Source organism: Schistocerca piceifrons, chromosome 2, assembly GCF_021461385.2.
Source record: "Schistocerca piceifrons isolate TAMUIC-IGC-003096 chromosome 2, iqSchPice1.1, whole genome shotgun sequence".
Lineage (NCBI taxonomy): Eukaryota > Metazoa > Arthropoda > Insecta > Orthoptera > Acrididae > Schistocerca > Schistocerca piceifrons.
In genome coordinates this window covers 572,028,387-572,050,810 of record NC_060139.1, presented here as the reverse complement: position 1 = coordinate 572,050,810, position 22,424 = coordinate 572,028,387, and positions in this window count along the sequence as shown.

Below are 22,424 nucleotides of genomic sequence, written 5' to 3'. Positions count from 1 at the left end.
AGAAGTATTATATATTCCTACTCCAGAAATTCAAGGGGCTGTCAATAAGTAAGAGTCCCTATTTTATAAAAAAAATTACATATATTTATAGTGATGAAATAATTCTATTGACATTCTACAATGCTTCTGTTACTTTTAGACATAGTTCCCAAGTTTTTCCAATGATTTTTGGTAACGTGACAAAAGTTTTTTCGAAACCAGTGTTGTACCAGGTCGGATCCTGTGCTCGTAACTAGCTGCTCACTGTTGATGTGACTCCATCATCGGTGTTGAAGTACTTATCTCCAAGAGGACCTTTGAGTTGGAAGAACACGTCAAAATCATTTGGAGCAAAACCTGACGGATGTGGAGGATGCGGGAGCACTTCCCAGTTGTATCTTCTGAGCTCCGCCTAGGTCATTCGTGTTGCATGAGTTCGGGGATTATGAAGGAGCGAACTTTGCGAGACAAAAGTCCGGGACGTTTTGTTTTGGTGGCAACTGACAGAACCCTCAAGACATAACAGTAACTCTCTGCATTCATTGTGGTGTTGCGAGACAGATAGTCACATCCCCTGACAATCCCAAAAGATGGTTTTCTTGCGGAAATTGTGACCTTTGCCTTTTTGTCGATCACTTTCTCGAGGTTTATTTCTCACCATTTTTACATCATTGCATTTGGTTTATTGGACGTCAGGTAGCCTCACCAAGATTGTCACACAAACTGCGACATTGTGGCGAATAAAACAGTGACCCGTATGTATAATAAGTTTCCTTTAATTTACGTCTATGGTCACAAACTTTTTGTTAACAGATTACCGGTTTCGGTCTATAATGACCATCATCAGATTTGTTTTGAACAGTAGTGCTACTGACAACATGACTCGTGCATATGATGTTATTTACACATATTTGACGATGCTGGTGCTGATTTTGCATTTAACATTTGACGATGCCACTATGGCTGCAGTACATTAGGACTTTGTTTTTATAAAACAGATCTGATGATGGTCATTATAGACCGAAACCGGTAATCTGTTAACAAAAAGTTTGTGACCATAGACGTAAATTAAAGGAAACTTATATCATTGGTCACTCGTTAGACTGTCACTAGTCTGAGTTACCATCTTGTGGTGTGAATGCAACTCTTGGCTGCCTTTGTCTCACCCAAAACATCCGGCGTCGTGACGTCTTGCATCAGTGGTCGAATGAAGGACCCAAGTCTCATCCGCATTTGAATGCCCATACAACCTCCCCCATAGACAGAGGTCAACCCCATTGGATATCGACAGCGGATAGCCGCTTTGCTGCGTAAAACGAATGACAGCGCGCACCTGACTTGCCGACACACTTTACAATGGTAATTCCGTACTAACGGGCAGCATACTGGGAGGATATTGTGGTATTCATCGTAAGCAGCTGTGGGCGTTCCCGTCATATTCAAGTCGAAGTCGCCAGTCTCACATGTCACGGGCACATTTCATTTTGTAGACAAATAAAATATGGAAAGTTAGTTATATGAATGTGCCGGTCCGTTCATTCGAACATGTCTGAAAGAACAGACGCCACGCATTCATATAACTGATTCGCCTCGATGGACAATTAATCCACAACTTTCAGTGCGGATTCACATTTACGTTCGACCTCTAGCGGAAATCTAAGATTAGCGAACATGGAAGACATGCACGGCGACTGTGGATAGGTGGCACTAGGTGGAAGTGTGAGTCAGCCGGGGAGCATACCGAGATAGTCTGCGCGTTTGCAATATATACTGTGTCCCGGTGGCGGAGTGGTTAACGCAGCTGCTAGTAAGCAGGAGTTCCTGGTTTCATGGCACACATTTTCACTCGTCGGCACTGAGTTCGCATAAAGTCCCGATGCAGCTGATATCATTAGTTTCTTCCATTTCTTTCCTTTCTCCCCCAAGCCACCTTCTATTACATAAAAAGGTAATCCACTTATTGGACGACCCTTGGTGATCTATACTTCCTTGCTGGGATGGTTTCTTCAGGAAGTGTAGGATTCCCGCCCTCATTCTCCTAAAAGACGAGATTTGCTCCATCTCTCCTGACTTCAATATCAATAATATTGAGGTCAAGAGAGATGCAGCAGATCTCGTCTGTTAGGAGAATGAGGGCGGGAATCGTACACTTCCTGAAGAAACCATCCCAGTAAGGAAGTATAGATCACCAAGTTAAATACAAGGGTCGTCCAGTGAGTTACCCTATTATGTAATTGAAGGTGGAGGGGGGGGGGAGAAAGAAAAGGAAATGGAAGGAACTAATGATATCAGCTACATCGGGAATTTATGTGGACCCAGTGCCGACGAGTGAAAATGTGTGCCATGAAACCACGGGACGGAAGTACTGCAGACAGAGATAACGTACACCCGCTTGTCAGTGGGAGCTCACAGCTGGGGGACGGAGAGTGCCGCTACGGGCGTCAGGAATGGAAGTGGCGGCGTGTGCCACTTGCGCCGCGGGCACCGCTACCCGCTAGCCGCTAGCCAGGTGTCGCGCTGTGGGCCGCGGCTGCGGCTGCGGTAGCGCGCTCTGCGACTGGGGTGCCGCCCACGCCGCCGCTGGCGAGCGGTAGCCACGGCAGGCAGCCGGCAGCCGCCTTTAAAGTCGCTGCTTTCCGGTTACGCGCGCCGCAGGCGAATTATGTCGCAGATGCAGGTCACGCGGAAGTACCACGTAATAAGAGGGTGGATCGATAATAGGTTACCTAAAAAAAAAAAGCAAGGTACGAGTAGGACTCGTGCACTGAGGGTTCTGCATAAAATTATGTACGTAGATATTTCACACATTCCAGGAATCGAGGATACGACCATTTTTACCTGCTGTGAACACTGATACTGGCAAGACGTCAGTCCCAGGGATTCCGAGACTTTCGAAAATATTTTAATTTCAAGTCAAGTGACAAAAGAAATATTTCTCGTGTGATACGGTGACACATTAACGGTTTTCGGATGTTTTCCCTTCACTTGCGCTGTGAAATCTGCTTCTTGTATAATGTCATGCGCCTAAGTCAACGGCCGGCCGAGGTGGCCGAGCGGTTCTAGGCGCTACAGTCTGGAACCGCACGACCGCTACGATCGCAGGTTCGAATCCTGCCTAGGGCATGGATGTGTGTGATGTCCTTAGGTTAGTTAGGTTTAAGTAGTTCTAAGTTCTAGGGAACTGATGACCTCAGAAGTTAATTCCCATAGTGCTCAGAGCCATTTGAACCATCTAAGTCAACGGGAAGTATTCTATAGGTTTTGATGAGTGACTTCGCGAGTATTAAAATATCTAAGATAAATCGCCGTATCTTTTGACGGCATTCACTTAGAAACTTGGATTTTTCGCACTGCCGAGGGACTGTAGGCATTAGTATTCAACATAAATGTCAACTTGATACGTCTACCCGTGCCTGGGGAAGAGGGTTTTTAACAGTCGGACATACAGACAGACAGACGGAAGGACTAATAAGTCATCCTATAAGGGTTCCGTTTTTACCGATTGACGTACGGAACCCTAAAAACTAGTAAAATCGTTTCCTTTCATTTCAGATACATAAATTTATATCTGAGCACAATCTCCATTGAGTTTAATTTCACCTAGGAACAGCAACTCTTTTTCTTTTTTTTTTTTAAGTTCCCTTGAAATGTGGTGCTACAGAAGAATGCTGAAGATTAGATGTGTAGATCACATAACTAATGAGAAGGTATTGAATAGAATTGGGGAGAAGAGGAGTTTGTGGCACAACTTGACTAGAAGAAGGCATCGGTTGGTAGGACATGTTATGAGGCATCAAGGGATCACCAATTTAGTACTGGAGGGCAGCGTGGATGGTAAAAATCGTAGACAAAGAGATGAATACACTAAGCAGATTCAGAAGGATGTAGGACGCAGTAGGTACTGGGAGATGAAGAACCTTGCACAGGATAGAGTAGCATGGAGAGTTGCATCAAACCAGTCTCAGGACTGAAGACTACAACAACAACAACAAGTTCCCTTTGAATAGAAATGTATGGCCAGCTCTGTATAACACTAGTGGGTGTTCATAAAAGAGTGTCTCACTTCAGTGGTATATTGGAACAGTTTAATTTAGACTCTTTACAAGAAATTATATATAAAATTTAAGATAAACTATCCTAGTTTTTCTTACAAATGTTCAGTGTGTGCAACTTTAATTGTACGACACGCATCCAGCATACAATGGAATTCTTTCCACACTTTGGCTGACAAATGCGGAGTAATAAAAGCAACTTCTTCCTCATTAACTGCGCCTTAGCTCCGCCAAAACATTAGGCACTGGCGGAACGTTGACACGATGTTTTATAAAGCTTCAAAGGAAAAAATCGCGTGGCTTATGGTCAGGCGAACATGGAGACCAGCGAGAAAAGTCTCTGACATATTGGCCATTGCAACCAATGGAGCGGTCAGAGTCTCCGACGTTCAGCCACTCTCGTACAAAGAGATGCCAACGGAGATGAGCTCCATCTTGTTGAAAAATCAGGTTTTCAGGTTCACCTTCTGACTGGGGACTGAGCTACTGTCGCAACGTGTCCAAATAAGCCACGCCTGTTACGGTAGCAGCGAAAAAAAAGGTCCGTAAATTTGATGTCGGAACACGGCGAAGAAAACGTTTAATTTTGGGGAAACTCTTTGACACTATACAAGTTCATGAGGATACTCTGACCTCCAGCTACGAACATTGTGGGTAGGAGGGCAGTCGACAAGTAATGCAATACATTTGTTTTCATGGCCAATTTTGGTTGGAAAAAATGCGCTATTTCTTGTGGGACATTATGAAATATTCCCGCTTCAGACCCACAGTTTCATGGAGTTCTGGTACGTGGGGCCGCTATACGTAACCTTCAAAATGGCATCTGTAAACGGATCTGCGCTCCAAGCAGAAAGCCGTCATTAAGTAACCTGTGGCGGAAAAACAGAGCAGCGCAGATATTCAAGGCGCTTGCAAAATGTCTATGAGACCTGGAATTGAACAAAAGCACGGTGAGCTGATGGTCGAGGCGTCGGGATTATTGTCGCAACAAGGTCCCGCAAACCTGTCGATCTTCCGCGTGACTCCGGTCACTCTCGTTTTAGGTGATCGAGGATCATACACCTCACTGCACAGCTGGACGCCTCTGGTGGTAGCGCTGACACAGCCGTCCACGCGTTTACACACTGGGTTTCTCTCCACCTAACGGAAGACTGTAAAGACCAACGAATAACCATTTGTGCGGAACAGCTGTCCGCGGTAAGCAGTACGTGTATGATGGAGAGGCTATTGATGCAGCAAAATCTTGGCGCTGACGTCGACAGGTAGACTGGTGCCATATTGGCATACAGGCAGGCCCTCTCTGTCATGTGGTGTAAGGCCGTCACATTGAGCGGATATTATGTTGAAAAATAGGGTTTTGTAGCGAAAGGAGTGGGGAATAATATGGTGCACTAGAATTCTGGATAAAAAGTGTTGCGTTACTTATTGAACGTTCCTCGTGTTTAATTTCCTACTCAGAAGAAAAAATACATTGTAAGGTGGCAACGGCCTTGCACCTTACATGAGTCCATTTAACGTGACACTTTAGGTTTTGTCGGAGTAATACTCTAAATTATGGTGTAGGAAATCTATGTGGAAACGCATCGGCACGCGAGAATTCCGCGATTTTGCGGAAAGGCAGTACGCGAGACAGAGCTCGGCTACGTCCCCGCCTAACCGCCGAAGGCCACGGGCTGACGGTATGAATGGTGAACTAGGGATTTCTGTAATCCGTTTAGAGAGGCCACAGCGGCCGCCAACCTCTGAGGGAACTGCGGCTGCAGGTGTTCAAGTGTTTACCAAAACAGAGCAGTGGGTAGCTGGATGGGGTTTCCTGTGCGTGCTCTCGCCTATGTCCCACTCATTTTACGCCTTCGAGTAACTCAAGTGGGGCAGGCCAGGAGTTCTGAATAACAAACTTTCAATGCAAGAATCTGTGTTCGCTACGACGGTGAATCTCGAGTGGTCTCTTGGGAGAAAACTTCCAGTAAACGTGTTATTGCCCACAGCTGTGGTTCTTCCCAGCCGGCGAGGGCGGAGTTTGCTTGTGAAATTTTGTAGAAATAAAAGAATTTTGGGAAAGAGTTCTATTCCCAGGCCGTACATTGGTCGGCACTGGCAAACTGGGTATTTTGAGAACTTCTAGTGATGTGATTCGCTCGGTAAAAGCTGAGGTGAGAAAACAAAGGTGAAGAGCAATCTTGCTGGACTCTCGGTCGGAGTCTTCCGTTCTGGGCTCTCGTACTGAGAGGACGTTAGTCAAGTCGTCTTTCCTCTTGGTCTTTCGTTCTGAGAGGACGTTAGCTGCGCCAGCTCATTGCTGACGGAAACATTGTCGCAATTAGAGAAGTTTACAGACAGCAGTGTGGTGTTCGAATACTGTAGGATTGTACTTTTCGAGACGCCACACGCCGATCGCGCGGCCGCGCCGTCGCCGTCGGAGACCGCCGCTACAACACGAATATTACGGTGAGATCGCTACCGCTTCGGCCTGTGTTAGGAGTAACGTTAAATAGTTGGATCAATTGCAATTGCTGTTTCCACAGAGGTTTTACAGTACTTTGGAGTGTAGTGGTTCTTCGTATATATGTTATAAGAGATCGCGTTTTGGACCGATTTTAACACAGTTACTGCCAATGCCAGTTAGGAGGATAATTTGTAAATTGTTCATTGTGTTTTATTCAGTATTGATCTGAAGGTTGTAATGAAATTATTGTGATTCAGCAGAGCCTTTACTTTCAGTAGTTGATCCTGAATTCACCCTTTTGCTTTATTTTATTTTTGTGTATGTGCTTGATGTCATTGAACACCCTAAGTGTTAGTGATCGTTCATGTTTGGAAGTAAAAATAGGTGTGATTTATCGTCAACTTTACCACTGCAGATTAATTAGGGGTGACAGGGCCACATTTAAATCTAGCGTTATCCATTTTTACGTACAGTTACACTCTCAATTTCTCTGTAAGTTGTTTGTCAGGGGCGAACACACGCAAAAATCGGACAAGCAATGGGTCGGGTGTTACAACATCATCAATGAATACCACACTGTTAAGAAAGTCATCTTCCCGCTGCAACACTTAACTTTCAAAGTTATAACGTAAATCACAGGCATGTGCCTTTAAGGCATGTATCAACTCTATCCCGTTTGGACACTTGTGTAAACGTGTTCTTAAAACCGGCCGCACTGTTGTCTATTGCTATTTCTTAGGGCCTAGAAAGTAAGATGCTCTGACACGGTCAACATACTTTTCAGACTCATTTCGTCGTCGCGTGCTTTCCCATTTTCAGACCCGACCTGTTGTTTCGAATTGATTGTACCAATGGCGGATGTTTTTGCCACACTGGGATCACAATCAAACTTCAAACGAAACTTACGTTGAACTGAAATTGTAGATAAACTCCTAGCAAACTGCTGAAGACAAAACGCTTTCCGATCAGGAATCGTCATTTTGTGCATGTGGCATACGTGGCGTTGAAGTGGCAAAACAACAAAGCAGTACTCACATATGCGATTATCTAAAACTGCTTGAGTTACTCTTTGATTGAGACGTTGAACCAGTGCTCTACAACTCTTACAGCCGACACTACTAAAATTTATAACTGAGACGTTCATTACTGGACACATTATATACTAGTAAGTGACTAACTCGGAGCTCTGCATTACTTACGTCTTCCAGGGCCAACAGAAATGATGTTCAATATTTCGCCTGATTATTGACCAAATTTAAAATTCTATTGTACTGTACTCATTAAGAGGTATAATTCTTTCTTTTGCTTGTGCCTTTTTCCCACAATGATGCTGGGTCGGCATGGTTAATCGGATGTGGCAAGGTTAATTTAATGGGTGGCCAGATGCCCTTCCTGCTGTCACCCCGTACCCCCCGGGACAGAATTAGTGTACCCCAACTGTCTGTGGCTAGTGTAATCCAGGGAATAGTGTGAATGTGTTGAGATGTCTGCGAACCGTTTATCAGAGGCGGGACGTGGGGACCAGCCCGGTATTCACCTAGTAGGATGTGTAAAACCGCCTAAAAACCACATCCAGGCTGGCCGGCTCACCGGCCCTCGTCGTTAATCCGCCGGGCGGATTCGATCCGGGGCCGGCGCGCCTACCCGAGTCCAGGAGCCAGCGCCTTAGCACTCTCGGCTAACCTGGCGGGTCATTAAGAGGTATAATCTTAATGTTAAATACATCAAGACAAGTAATACAGTCAGAAACTGTGTATTTGTTTAGAGGCAGCATAACTGACGGCGCGCAAATACCCGGACTTCATTCATTCAGTATTTCGGAATAAGAGCACTTAGTGGCTTCCAACAAACTTTATACATAACTGCAAACCTTTACGAAACTTTTCCTCGCTGATTCCTCCTCCCCCCCCCCCCCCACACACACACAAAATGATGAAATGAAAACTTTTTCCCTTACTACATTTTCGCTGTTGTGCAGTAAACCTTAAGCATAAGGGTTATGACGTTTTAATTTATTACTTCTTAACAACATTCGCAACAAAGACTGCAGACAGTATTCCACATATACCATTCAATTTACCTGCAATATTCATCTTTCCGTCATACTTACTTCAGGAGATGTGACGTCACAAACATTTAGATGCATCATTTGCCTAAAACGGCACGCTGTAAAACTTCAACATCAGGCATGACGTTTTCATCTACTCGTATTACTTCTTTACTACGTAATCTTTGTGCAACACATTTTTCAGACAGTATCTTCATAAGTCACTGAATGTACACGCAATATCATATTACTGTACGAACATAGATCAGATGGTATGACGTCATAAATATCGAGATGCTTGAAAAACTTAACATTTGCTTAAAATGGGGAGAAAATTACCCAGACCATGCTCATGCAGTGTTTCACAATGCGAGCACTTACCAACTTCCAACAAGCTTCCAACAAAATTGCAAGCCTTTTCTAACGTTTTCTCGCATACATGCTTAACGTCAAATATTTAAGAAATTAACTCATTTTTAAAGTAATCCGAAGTTTGAAGCTGTTTTACACGTGGGACTTCTGTTCTCTAGAAGATCGAGGATTTCCTAGTTTGTTTACGGCCGATGACAATGTAATTCTGCCAATGACGACAGAAGACTGGGAAGAGCAGTTGAATGGAATGGATAGTGTGTTGAAAAGAGTTATAAGATGAGCGTCATCAACAAAAGTCAAACGCCGGCCTTGGTGGCGGAGCGGTTCTACGTGCTACAGTCTGGAGCCGCGCGACCGCTACGGTCCCAGGTTCGAATCCTGCCTCGGGCATGGATGTGTGTAATGTCCTTAGGTTAGTTATGTTTAAGTAGTTCTAAGATATAGGGGACTGATGACCTCAGAAGTTAAGTCCCATAGTGCTCAGAGCCATTTTGAACAAAAGTGAAACAAGGGTAATGGGACGTAGCCGAATTAAGTCAGGAGATGATAAGAGATTTCGATTAGGAAATGAGACTTTTACAGTATAAGGGCTGTCAAAAAGTTTCCTTCTGAGGGCGTTGATGCACCGTATATGCAACGTAGCGCTACTCCAGTGCGAGTACATAAGCACCGACATGTAGGCAAGGGATTAGTGTGAAATTCGTGTCTTTCCGACGTGCGCGCAGGCGACGTGCCGAGGCGAGGCGTAAAGCTTCGTGTCGTGCAGTCATCAAGGATACACGAGTGGTCCTTCGGCTCCGAAAGCCCAATACCATGATGTTTCGTTGAATGGTTCGCACGCTGACACTTGTTGATGGTCGAGCACTGAAATCCGCAGCAATTTGCGGAAGGGTTGCACTTCTGTCACACTGAACGATTCTCTTCAGTCGTCGTTGATCCCGTTCTCGCAGGATCTTTTTTTCGGCCGCAGTGATGTCGGAGATTTGATGTTTTATCGGATTTCTGATATTTACAGCACACTCGTGAAATGGACGCCCGGGAAAATCCCCCTTCATCCCTAACTCGGAGATGGTGTGACACATTGCTCGTGCACCGACTGTAACACCAAGTTCAAACTCACTTAAATCTTGATAACCTGCCATTGTAGCAGCACTAACCGACCTAACAATAGCGTCAGACACATGTTGTCTTATATAGGCGTTGCAGATCACAGGTCCGTATTCTGCCTGTTTACATAACAGTTTCTCTGGCGCTTCAGTGCATGTGTTAAAGGTGCTTTTGGCTCCTTTCATTTTTTTCCTATTCGCTACACCCGCAGGACTCTTTTCATGCCACCGTACTGATGTGCCAAAGATACTTCCGTAGGCAATTCAAATTACTGCAATAAACATAACATACAAAATAAATGAACTCAATTTGAGTAAAAAATTGCAAAGGAAAATGTCCAGAAAGACTATGACAGTAATAAAACTTAATAGATCCACCGATATTTGTTCTGCACCACTGTAATTTACTGAATTTGTAAGTTATAGTGTATGTTTTGTCGTCGGGGACCGGGTGTTGTGTTGTTCTCATCGTCATTTCATCATTATTGACACACAAGTGGCCGATGTGATTTCAAATAAAAAGACTTGCACTAAGCGGTCGAATAACCCCAGATGGGATGTCCGGATCAGTAATACCATACCATAATTTCATTTATACCATCACTATGCAGAGTGAATGTCTGTAGTCAAAATATCCACGGGTGTGCTGCCGGTCTATAGTGTCCAACGGGCACAATATTTCGGCGATCATACATGTCGCCATCATCAGGTGAACTGACGGACTGAGCTCCTGTGAACGTGCCGGCACGGAGATCCGTACGCTATGGCTGCTCAGAGGGAACTGGGTTCGGTCGCGGCGGCGGCCGATTTAAATACCCTCCGCCCGCGGCGCGCTCCCTCCGCCGTCCGCGCCCCGAGCCACGGTCGCGCGGTGGAACAGATTGCGACGGCGTCTGAGATGACGTCGGAGTGATGGCTCTGTCCGCCGTGGTCGTCACAACTATACGTTTGCTCGATTTACTCTTTATTAACCCGATCGCTGGTTCCCAAGCCTTGCTAAGATTATAGCCACAGTCACGGTTTATGAGGTCGTCATTGGTGCGAATTTCGATGGCCTCTCTAACAACGCTGTCCCAGTATCTCGACGTCTGTACCAGAATCCTCGTGCGGTCATACTCCATGGCGTGATTTTCCGACAAACAATGTTCAGCGACCGCCGACTTGCTCGGATACATCAGGCGAGTGTGCCTCTGGTGTTCACGGCATCGATCCTCCATAGTGCTCAGAGCCATTTGAACCATCTTACTGATCGATACGAGCCAGGAAGATCAAAATTACCGAACTCGAACTTAGAAAACCACTTTTGGCATTCAGGGACGTATAATGCACTTGGATAAATGTCGTAAATTATTTTTTTAGCAACTGTTGCTTTACTACCCGTGCAGAAACTAAAAAAGAATACGATGCCGGATTTGTACTTCTTCTGGTATTTTGGCTGGCTATTTCACCATTATTTGCAAAAGAATTTCTTATTTAATTATCTACGAGTAAACAGGTCACTCTAACCTTAAAATGCCTTTGGAGCGTCTTTGAAGTTCATAATGAGCTGATAAATGACAAACGAATATCAACATTCGCAGAAATGACATCACTTTCTGGTCCTCCTAATATTTAACTTTTTTTGTTGTCCTGTTAACATTTGCTTCTCTTGCCAAAACGCAGTAGGGGCTACAAAGATTCATAGCACTAAATTTTTAATACCGTTGAAATTGTGACAAAATCCTGAAATAGTGTATTATTAAACTAGTAAAGAGGGCAGCCCAGGTCAATACTTTATGAAAAAAAGCCCATTCTCCGTACACAAATAAACGTATAATTAGTCCACTTACGTTACTGCAAAAGTCACAACAATTGTCGCTTCACCAACTTTGATGGCACATGAAAAATAACATTTTTCCATTGAAACATTCTGTAGTTACATGCACATTGCGGTAGATACGGAGGTTTTGTAATTAATCACATGCTAAAATATTCTCTTATTAGCATGTTATCATTTGCCAACACCTCATTTCGATATCTAGAACCATTTATGAAATACGATGGATGTTATGAATATTTCATACTGGCTTTATCGTCCACGCATACGGGTGGAACTGAGTGCATTACATACAATTCATTTTCTCGGCATTGGAGATAGATTCACGTCTCCTCCCAAGATTAAAGAATAATTCAATTTGTAAGCTACAGTTCGTTTGCAGCAGTGTCTCACCTAACATGCACTAAACGCAGTCTCATAGCAACCACTTTTTTTCTTTGCCTACCCTTAGAATTTCTTGCAGTAGTTTACTTAATCTCGATGTACCACAGCAACTAAGACCAATAACGAAATATAGGCAGTTCATCAAGCTTAAAAGCACGAAGTATTATAACTACGGTAGTTTGCAATCAAATAACAGTAAGAAACATATTGACAACCAACAGCATGTCAAGTTGAAAGCACTGAAGTAACCTAACGCATTTAATAAACGTAATATAATTATATTTACACAGAAAAATGCGAAGTGTAAGTTAAATATGTAAATTGCGAGAGAACAGTGAGACATCTCACCAATCTGAATGCTCGAGTAGACAGAGGGGAGAATTTCCTGTAGGAGGTACACTTACCAAATGATTCACATCTTCTTCTTCGGTTATCAACCCACAGGTTGGTTGGCAGCAGCACGCCATTCCGTTCTTTTGTCAACTTTCTTCTTCATATCTGCATAGGTCTGGCACCCGATGTCATTTATTACTTGTTGAATGTAGCTTAATCTAGGTCGTCCTCGGCGAGTTCTTCCTTCAATGATTCCTTCTAATATTCTCTTAATGAAATTGTTATGCCGTAAAATGTGACCTATGAAGGTTATTCTTCTTTTCTGTATATTTCGCCAAAGAGATCTGTTTTCTTTCACTCTTCTGAGGACATCTTCGTTTGTAGCCTTGTCTCGCCAGCTGATTTTTTCCATTCTCCGGTAGCACCACATTTCGAATGCCTCTAATCTTCTCTTTTCTTCTTTTCCACTAGTCCAAGTTTCACATCCGTAAAGGGCTGTACTCCACACATAGGTTTTCATGACTCTCTTTCTTACGTCTAAACTAACATTTCTACTCGTCAGTAAGTTTCTTTTTCCATTGAATGCTATTTTGGCAAGTTGTATTCTGTTTTTAATGTCACTTTTGCTCCTTCCATCTGCTGTTATTTTGCTACCTAAGTAGTTAAATTCTGTAACCTGCCCTAGTTTCTCTCCCTTTATTGTTATTCGTATGGGTTCATTGTAGTTCAGGGCGCCACTCACCATCACTTTAGTCTTTTTCTTATTTATTTTCATTCCATACTGTTCTTTTAAGGTGTTTTCCATTTCATTGAGTGCGGCTTCTAAATCTTCTTTCCTTTCTGTAATTATGGCGATATCATCTGCATATCGCAACATATCTATTTTCATTCCGTTAAGTTTTATTCCTACTTCAATATTCTCTCTTATTTTGTCTATTGCTTCTTGGATATATGCGTTGAAAATTACTGGAGATAGTGGGCATCCCTGTCTCACTCCTTTCCTTATTCTTGCTGTTTCTTCTTTGTTTTCCTTCTTAACTAAGGCTGTTTCATTTTGGTATATTTTAAAGATTATCCTTCTATCATTGTATTTCAGACCAGCCTTCTTCAGAATTCTAAACATTTCTGGCCATACAACATTGTCAAATGCCTTTTCGAGGTCTACGAAGGCTATAAATACTTGTTTGTTTTTGGAAATTTGTTTCTCAATTATTAGTCTTAAAGATAAGATTGCTTCCCTCGTCCCTACACCGCTTCTAAAACCGAATTGGTCTTCACTTAGAGTGCTATTCAATTGGTTTTCAACTCTTTTCAAAATTATTCTTATTAGAATTTTTGATGCGTGTGAAAGAAGACTGAGTGTTCGATGGTTTTCACAGTCCATAGTAGATGCTTTCTTAGGTATGGGGAATATGATGCATTTCTGATAGTCTTCAGGAACTTCACCTGTTTTGTATATTTTCTGTATGAGTTGCAGTAATGTAGCTTTCATTTTGTCTCCTGATTTCTTAATTAGTTCAGAAGGTATATCATCAACACCTGCCGCTTTCTTATCTGGTAGTTCACATATGTTTCTTTTATACCATAAATGTGGTCTAGTATGAAGAATAGTAAAAATAGATTTTTACGATTCTTCTCTCAGTCCGGTTTGTGAAGCCGTAGGCGCTGTCTGCGTAAGTGCGGTACTTTGAAATGGAAATAATTAGGTAGGTTATTACACACTTTTTTAGGTGATCGTTGTGCACCAAGCAATGATGGCGACAGAATTCTCGGAGAGCTGCATTATTTACTTCGACTCGTGCTTGTGATGATGTAAAACATTGTAGTTTCAGCCTTCTTAATTATAAAAGATGATTCAGCAAAAATTATGATTCAGAAAAAGCTGCCAAGATTGTCACAGATGGATAGCGCTCCCCAAATATGACCAGATTGGCAGACTGGGCACTGATTTTTCTGTTCTATTTTTCCCGTGGTTCTTCCAGGGCGATTTCATAAGAGCACGAAGAAGACAAGTGGACGAAACTTATAGAAAGTACTCGTATTTTCGACAGGACAAGAAAATAGAAGAAAGACTTAATAAGAACTGAATAATTGTGGTGAAAGATAATTTGGGATATGAGGAAACAGAATTTGTGACCGGATTCCGAGGGAATAGGTATTTTATTGCTTCAATTTGGAATCTGGAGGGAAGAGGAGGAAAATGTGAATTTAGAGTATACGTACGTTCGGTGAGAGAAAGTAGTCCATAGATTCTTCAGTTTGGCACTCTCTCTCTTTCCTGTAAGAAGCAGTGGATGTTTCGGTGCTATGGAGTAGCTACACAACTGGTAGCATGAATTAAGAAATTCGATAAGGAGTTGGGGAGGGAAGAGGGACATGGATGTCGGATTCGGAGCTTATGAATTTCATACGGACATACCCTGTGGAGTAATTGTATCACAAGCGGTGGAATCCAAAGTTGATGATTTTGATTTGCTTTGATAGTTCTCCCGATGGAGGTGTTAGGATATCTAGTCAAATATAGGGTGCTAGTAATTTTTTGGTAACGCTGGCGTACGTGTAGTTGGTATTGACACTCTTGAGGCTCCTTAAGTCGTTTCAAATTTGGTTCAGACACCTTACATCTCGGCTTACGTTTATAAGGGTCCTTCAAGTCCCTACGACCTGTCTAGGCTGTCGTAGAGGTTTTTTTATTCCACGGCTTACCGTGTCACTTCTTTCCCTTTGCTCTATAACACTGCACTCCAAAGGTTTCTGTCTCTCCTAGATGGGACCATGAATGAGCGCATTCAGACGTCTAGACAAAGTCGCTGACTCTCATCCTGTGAATCCAAAATAGCAAATTAATGCTTTCTCAGAGACAAGGGTAGTGCTTGTTGTGATGATCACCATGCAAGTGCGATCGTAAAGGGGCTTCATTACTTTTCTGGTCCTTGAAGGGTAGAGTTCATAACTGAAGATGCAACAAATCACATTCGAAACGTTGTTGCGATCCTCGGTCACAATGTTGGCTGTAGTTTTCTCATCTATTCGGCGACAGCGACATTGTTTACTCGCTGAAGATGGTCACTAGGAGTACCTACAATGACTCGACAACGATGCTGAAATAGCAAAAATGGTTCAAATGGCTCTGAGCACTATGGGACTCAACATTTTAGGTCATAAGTACCCTAGAACTTAGAACTACTTAAACCTAACCAACCTAAGGACATCACACACACCCATGCCCGAGGCAGGATTCGAACCTGCGACCGTAGCAGCCTCGCGGTTCCGGACTGCAGCGCCAGAACCGCACGGCCACCGCGGCCGGCCTGAAATAGCAGCTGCATGTCTTTTTATTCCACTGATATACTATAAGCCAGAACATTGTGACTACATACCTAATAATCGATATATCCATGATTGGTACGGATAACAGCGGCGATGCGTGGTGGCACGGAAGCGAGGCTAGGTTGGTGGAGGTAGTTGGCACCACATCTGCAGATACATCACCTAATCCCCATAAATTCCAGGACGATGAGCCCTGACGCCACGTTCAGTCACATTACAGATGTGTTTGATAGGGTTCAGATCTGGAGATTGGGGGGGGGGGGGGCAGCAAAATATCAATTGGAACTTGCGACTGTGTTTCTCGAACCACTCCATCACACTCTTGGCCTTGTGACACGGCGCATTATCTTGTTGAGAAATACCACTGCCATCCGGAAACATGATCGTCGTAACCAGTGTACGATAGTCCTTGGCCATCATGGTGCGTTTTACGAGCTCCACTAGACTCACGAATGGCCACGTGGTTGTTCCCCAGAGCACATTGGAGCCGCCTCCGGGTTGTCTCCGTCTCGAAGTACACGTGTGAAGTGGCTGTCCCCTGGAAGACGACGGATCCGCGACCTCCCATCGACATGGTGAAGAAGGGAAGAAGGTATCGGTATTCATTAGACCCTCCACCGCTCTGCCACTGAGCCAACGTCCAGTGCCGATTATCACGTGACCATTTCAGTCGTAGTTACCGATGTCGCGGTGTTTACATTGGAACATGCATGGGTCGTCGGCTGTGGAGGACTATCGTTAGGAGTGTTCGGTGCACTGTGTGTCCAGACACACTTGTACTCTGCCCAGCATTAAAGTCTGACGTTAGTTACGCCACAGTTCGCCGCCTGTCCTGTTTCACCAGTCTGCCCAGCCTACGACGTCCGTCATCTGTAATGAGGGGTGGCCGCCCAACCCCACGGCTTCTGGACGTGATTTCACCCTGGTTTCGCCACATGTTGAAGACACTCACCATAGAAATCCTCGAACACCCGACAAGTCGTGCAGTTTCCGAAAAGTTCGTGCCGAGCCTCCAGGTCGTCACAATTTGCCCTCGGTCAGACTCAAATAGATCGCGCGCCTTACCCATTGTAAACATTGACAGCGCGCTCACTGACACTACATGTAACGTGCGTGTGACTAGCAGTCATTACTATCCAGGTGACGCGGCTATCGCCTGGTCGGCCTAATATCGATATAAATATCGATAGTAGGTTGGTGGTCATAATATTCTGGCTGATCAGTGTATGGCGTACGAAGATGCGAGTAAATTCTTTAGGATCCTGTGAGTTTTACAGACATACATCTAGCTTTACGTGAGTAGTGTGCAAATTAACATATTTTAGTTTGAAAAATGTATGCCTGTAAGCTATTTACACTGTGTAGATAACAATATCTGTTGTTAATGCCTTTAAAGCATTTTTGTTTCTCTAAAACCTCAAGGCAGGAAGGTGAAGAGGGAACCAGAAATGTATACAATATCCAAACAATGAGACGAGGGAAAAATCGTAATTCTCTTTTTAAGAGGCGATTTGACTATCGCGAGCTGTTACGAGAAGATGGGAAAATGGAAGTGAGAGGGAAAGAGACGACGCATTAAAGTGTTTAAGATTACAGTGAGTGCTAGAATAGAATGCTGATATCTGCTGCGGTCGGTGGTTATTACACATTGCAATAAGCCTCTTTAGAGCGTGTCCTAATGAACTCTACGGATAATCATTTCGGACCGGAAGCAACGGACCGCAGCAACGAGAAAGTTAATTATGGAAGTGAAACACCTTCACTGGTGGCAGCGGCTACTGTACGCAGGAGACGTTGCTGCCGCTCACTGCCTGTAACAATCAGCCGGGTCGTCTGCACTACGGTGCACTCTTTCGCCATTTTCGATACCACAGTCAATGCAGTGATTGAAAATTTTATCAGCGAGAGAATATGCTAGCACATTAAGGAGAAATGCAATAAAGACTTCCCCGTTGTTGGTTTAGACGAACGCTCTAGCGCGTCGTATTCTTGGCTGCTACAACTTTCTTCTTTGAGCTCTCAGACTAAGGATGCCATACACGCCATCAATGAGAGATGAAAATGTAAAGATCCCGTGAACACGAAGTTAAGAAATTTGCTCTGTACATCTCATGTTTCGGAAGAATGGCACCTCCAACAGCTCCTCTGCAGGAGTAATCCAAGCGCTTTCAAATCGAAACTGAAGAGTTTCCTCATGGGTTACAGAAAGTACAAACACCATTGAGCCGTGGTAAAAATTGCTGTTTTGAAGAGCGCGCCGCAGCGCGTTGTGTGAAGCAGTCGTCCTCCGTTTCTGGCGGTGGCGCCGCTGTGGCAATCGCAGCTTTGGTGTCTTCCTCTGGTGGGAAAGGGGAAAGGTTGCCTGTTCACGTGCATTTAAGGGGCGCTATGATCTCGCCAGTTGGTCAGCCTGAGTGCGCCTGGAGTCAGTCTGGGGTCAGTCTCTCGTCCCCAGCTTGCTAGTCTGTCTCTCGTCCGAATTTGTGGCGCAGTGAGAGAACTCAACGAGTGGTCGCCCGGTCGGGGGCTTAGTTCCTGTATCTGAGTCTGTGCGTTAGGCCGCCAGTCTGCTCGAGTTGCTCAGGCAACGGTCATTGGCGGTTGGATCGATCGGTTGGCCGGTCGCGCACTGAGACACAAGATGACGACTTGCCCGCTTTTTTTTTTATTTCGTTCGTTATTGATCGATGTGTTTGGTCGCTGCGGACGTCGCAAGACATCCCGTTCAAGTTCAGTGGTTGATCCTTCCACTCAATTTTTGATTACAGAGGCCAACCGGCTCTCCGACCGAACACGCTGAGCTACCGTGCCGGCAACAGTTGGATTGATCGGTTGGTCGGTCGCGCACTGGGACACAAGATGACTTGTCCGTCTTGAGCGTCGGCGCATGTGAGGTCACCACGTGAGTCCTGTGGGCCGCGCCGTATAGCGAGGGGTAGTGGCTTCGCGGCCGACACGAGAGCAACAGGAGTCAACCCACGACATCGGTCTGGCCGGTGCGAGCTCCGACGTCGTGAGACAGGAGATCGGCGCGCCTTCCTGCGTCCGATGAAGCGGCTGGCAGCGGACGGTTCGGGAGAGCGTTTTGGGGGTGCTCCGCCAGTTCTTCGCCAGAAATCGCAGTTTATTAGAAGTTAAGTGATTGGTGATATGTTGTTTCATTTACTTCTTAAATTCTACTTGTTTTCTTGGTGAGGTCACCAGCCACTTTGTTTTGGGGTCGTCCCAACATTCTTCTCCGTTTGCCCACCCGTGGGAAGGTGGTTGTTTATGAGTTGGGTGGTCCGTTTTTCCCTTGTGGAGTAGGGGCGGGTTAGAGCAACCTGCGGTTCGAGTTGTTCGGTAATCTCCCTATCAGTCTGCCGTACGTTAATAGCTGCCTCTGTCATGTTTGTCGGATTCGGTGTGTTAACGAATTTATTGCTTGAAGTGTAACGGCCTAATTCCTGAAATATGTTTTTATCTTGCCTATTATCTTGAGAGGCGGTATATGTGTTCTGTAGAGCATGTTTGGCCAACCTTGTATATTTTTATGTAAGATTGCATTTCATGGGCTTTTATTTAAATGGTCATTTTAATATATAAATTTGGCACCCTTCCACCGTAAGACTTTTCTTAGAAGTTAAAACCAAGTTGCACCTTCGGTGACAAGTTAATCTTTTAATTTTAGTGTTTTGTACCATTTCCATCCCTACTACGGGGTGCATAGTTTGTGTGCTTGTGTGAATTGTTAAAACTTTTACTTTAAGGTAATCTGGTGTGTTGCAGATTTGCACCTGAGTAGTCTTTCAGGGGTTGTTGTGAGCGGTCGTGACTACGGCCGTGTCAAAAGAGAGCGGCAAGTTTCTCAGCCTGAAAGCTCATACACTCAAAAATTTGTTTCTTTCTGCCTCTGAATAAATTGTAACTTGATATTAAGAGGGTGCTTTCTGCTTATAATTTTAAATCTGTTTCTAAAAATAAAAAAAAGAAAGCCTTTAGGAACAGAATTCACATTTGTTAAAAGCAATTTCATTTTGATTTCATCAGTTACTCCCTGGCAACTGCTTCCACGCTCAGATAGCGTGACTAAATGTGTTAATGTTCTTGATTAATCGCTAGTAAATAAAGTAAATTTTTAAGAAAAAGTTTTGAAAGTAAATTCACGGTTCAACCATATTTCGTACAGTAACTGCTTTCATAGTCGCTGCATGATCTACGACGTCAGAATTTGAGACATTGAACATACTTGCGTACAAACAGTATGGTGTATTACTCTTACAACGTATCAACTCCTCGCAGTCCACTGTCCTACGCACCATCCTTAATGTGGTAGTAACTGTATCATGTTAAGGAAGAAAAGAAATAGGATACCTTACATAAGAAATTCGGAGGCATTACTTTCCTGCTATGAAACTTAACGTAAATGTGTTCTCGCAACTGTGCCTCGGGCGCAACTCGCTGACCGATTTCAGCGTTGCCCACTCGGCACTGAACACACACGGCGCAGCTTCTGGCGTGCGTCAGGCTGGTCTCCGCTAGGGCTTTGTGAGCATCTGCTGACGCCCGTGCAGGTGCCGCAGCATGAGGTGCTCACTGTGTCAGCTGGTGTAGCGCAGTTGTCCGCGGATCGGGAAATCTGGGGTGCAGCGTTTGGACTGCTGGGGCAACGAGGGACCAGCAGCGAAAACTGTTCAGGTAACCGAAGGACAAGAACCAAAAGTCTGTTGAAACGGTAGAGGAGGGAGTTCTACCTAGGAACAATTTTCAGACTTTCACCTCTAGTCGTCACTGTAATAGAATTGAACATTATTTCTCACTCCATTTTTAAATGACAGTATTCACTTTTTGTGTGCTGCAGTCTTTTCCTGAACTTACGAAAGTTGCAAAGGTAAGGTTTTTCAGAATGTGAAAAAGTGTTCCAGGGTACTACTTTGGTCATGTTCCTAGAAGCAAATATTCTATTCAAAATTTAAGCTCTTTCAATCGAGAAAATCTTGTCAGTAATGTATTTGTCTACCTGTTATCATTATCACTCTGCTGCACACCAATAACCGGTAAGTGAAATCAGCTTAAAAGTATGATCAAAAACAAGTTAAAAGTTTAATAGATTTTGAAATACCAACTACCAGGGGACTTAAGCGAAAACTTACGCACTTTTACAGACTTAAATAATGACAGTATTTGGAATAAGTGTAGTCCTTGGGATAAGGGTTGTTGTGGGAATGAAGAGAAAATATCCTTAAAAGTGAATCGAACGACGTGCGATAATAATCTTGGATCTATGATACTTCCTTGGATATATATTTATATGCATCACTAGTTGTTTCCAACTTTCTCGCGTAATATTTACATTTAGCTGTTGCTGAAGTGAATGAGAAATATGAATATAAAATACAAAGACGTAAATAAATGGGAAACGTATACGTTAGAACGTAGTGTTCGCTTCTTACCTGGCGTATCACTAAGGCCACAATAACTTCTAACTGCAATATTTGAGATTATAACTGCACTTCGTGCTTTATGTAACCGCGTTAGGCCTCGGTAGTAAAAGGGTAATAGGTAAATCACAATTCAAGGCAACAGTGGTAAATATGTTCGTCGTTTCGGAAAGTATATTCGTTCAGAAAAGTCAACTTGTAAGACGGGAAGAGATAACTGACTGCCACAGTGGTCACGGTCATTATCTGTGACATTGCTTATACATATTAACATGCTAATAGGTACTTTAAAATAAATAAAATGGTACTTGTTATGGGATAATATGAAAAGGGAGTCTGTTATTCGTAATTAATATGTCAGTTTCGTAAAATATAGGTGTGAAAATGGGCATCCATGATACTCATTCGGCTATGATAGTTAAAATTTTCTTTCATGTTGCAGTTTTCCACAAATAGTAAGTTTCAGCGGAAAATTGGTGTGCAATGTCGGAAGCCGCTTAAAAAACCTTTATAACGATCCCTCATTCATCCCTGTATGATAAGTATCTGTTGAGAAAAGGGAACGTTGACTTGAGGACTAATGTATATGACTGAACACTAACACAAATGTCCATTTTATAGACCGGTAAGATTGTTACGATATTACAGAAACACAGTTGACTTGGAAGTATTACCTCATCCATTGGGGAAGATCTCCTTCCGTTCTGGGCTTCAAAAATGGAGCGTGATCGACGAAGTATGGCTTAACCGTCCACACGTTGTATAACCAGTTTTAAAAAGATATCGAATTTTACTCACCAATGAATTACGTGACTGAAAAATTAAAATTATATTCCAAATAACTTAAACGCATCATACTGCACTTAAATTAGTAGAACAGAGAATATTTACTGACGCTGCACGTAACACAGCCTTATGTCTCACAACAACAGAAACAGCAGAAAATGCTGGAAACTGGTTATGGAGGTCAGCAGTGCACGTTCGTTCAGACGATTCTAAAGCCTATCATTATACTGAGAAACAAATCAAGATATATCTAGCGTTCTTAGGTTCATTATCATCAAAACCAATATTGAGCACGATACCTCACTATCTTTTTGCGATTTCACTTAGTTGACAGCTAAGCTGATGCAACAAAA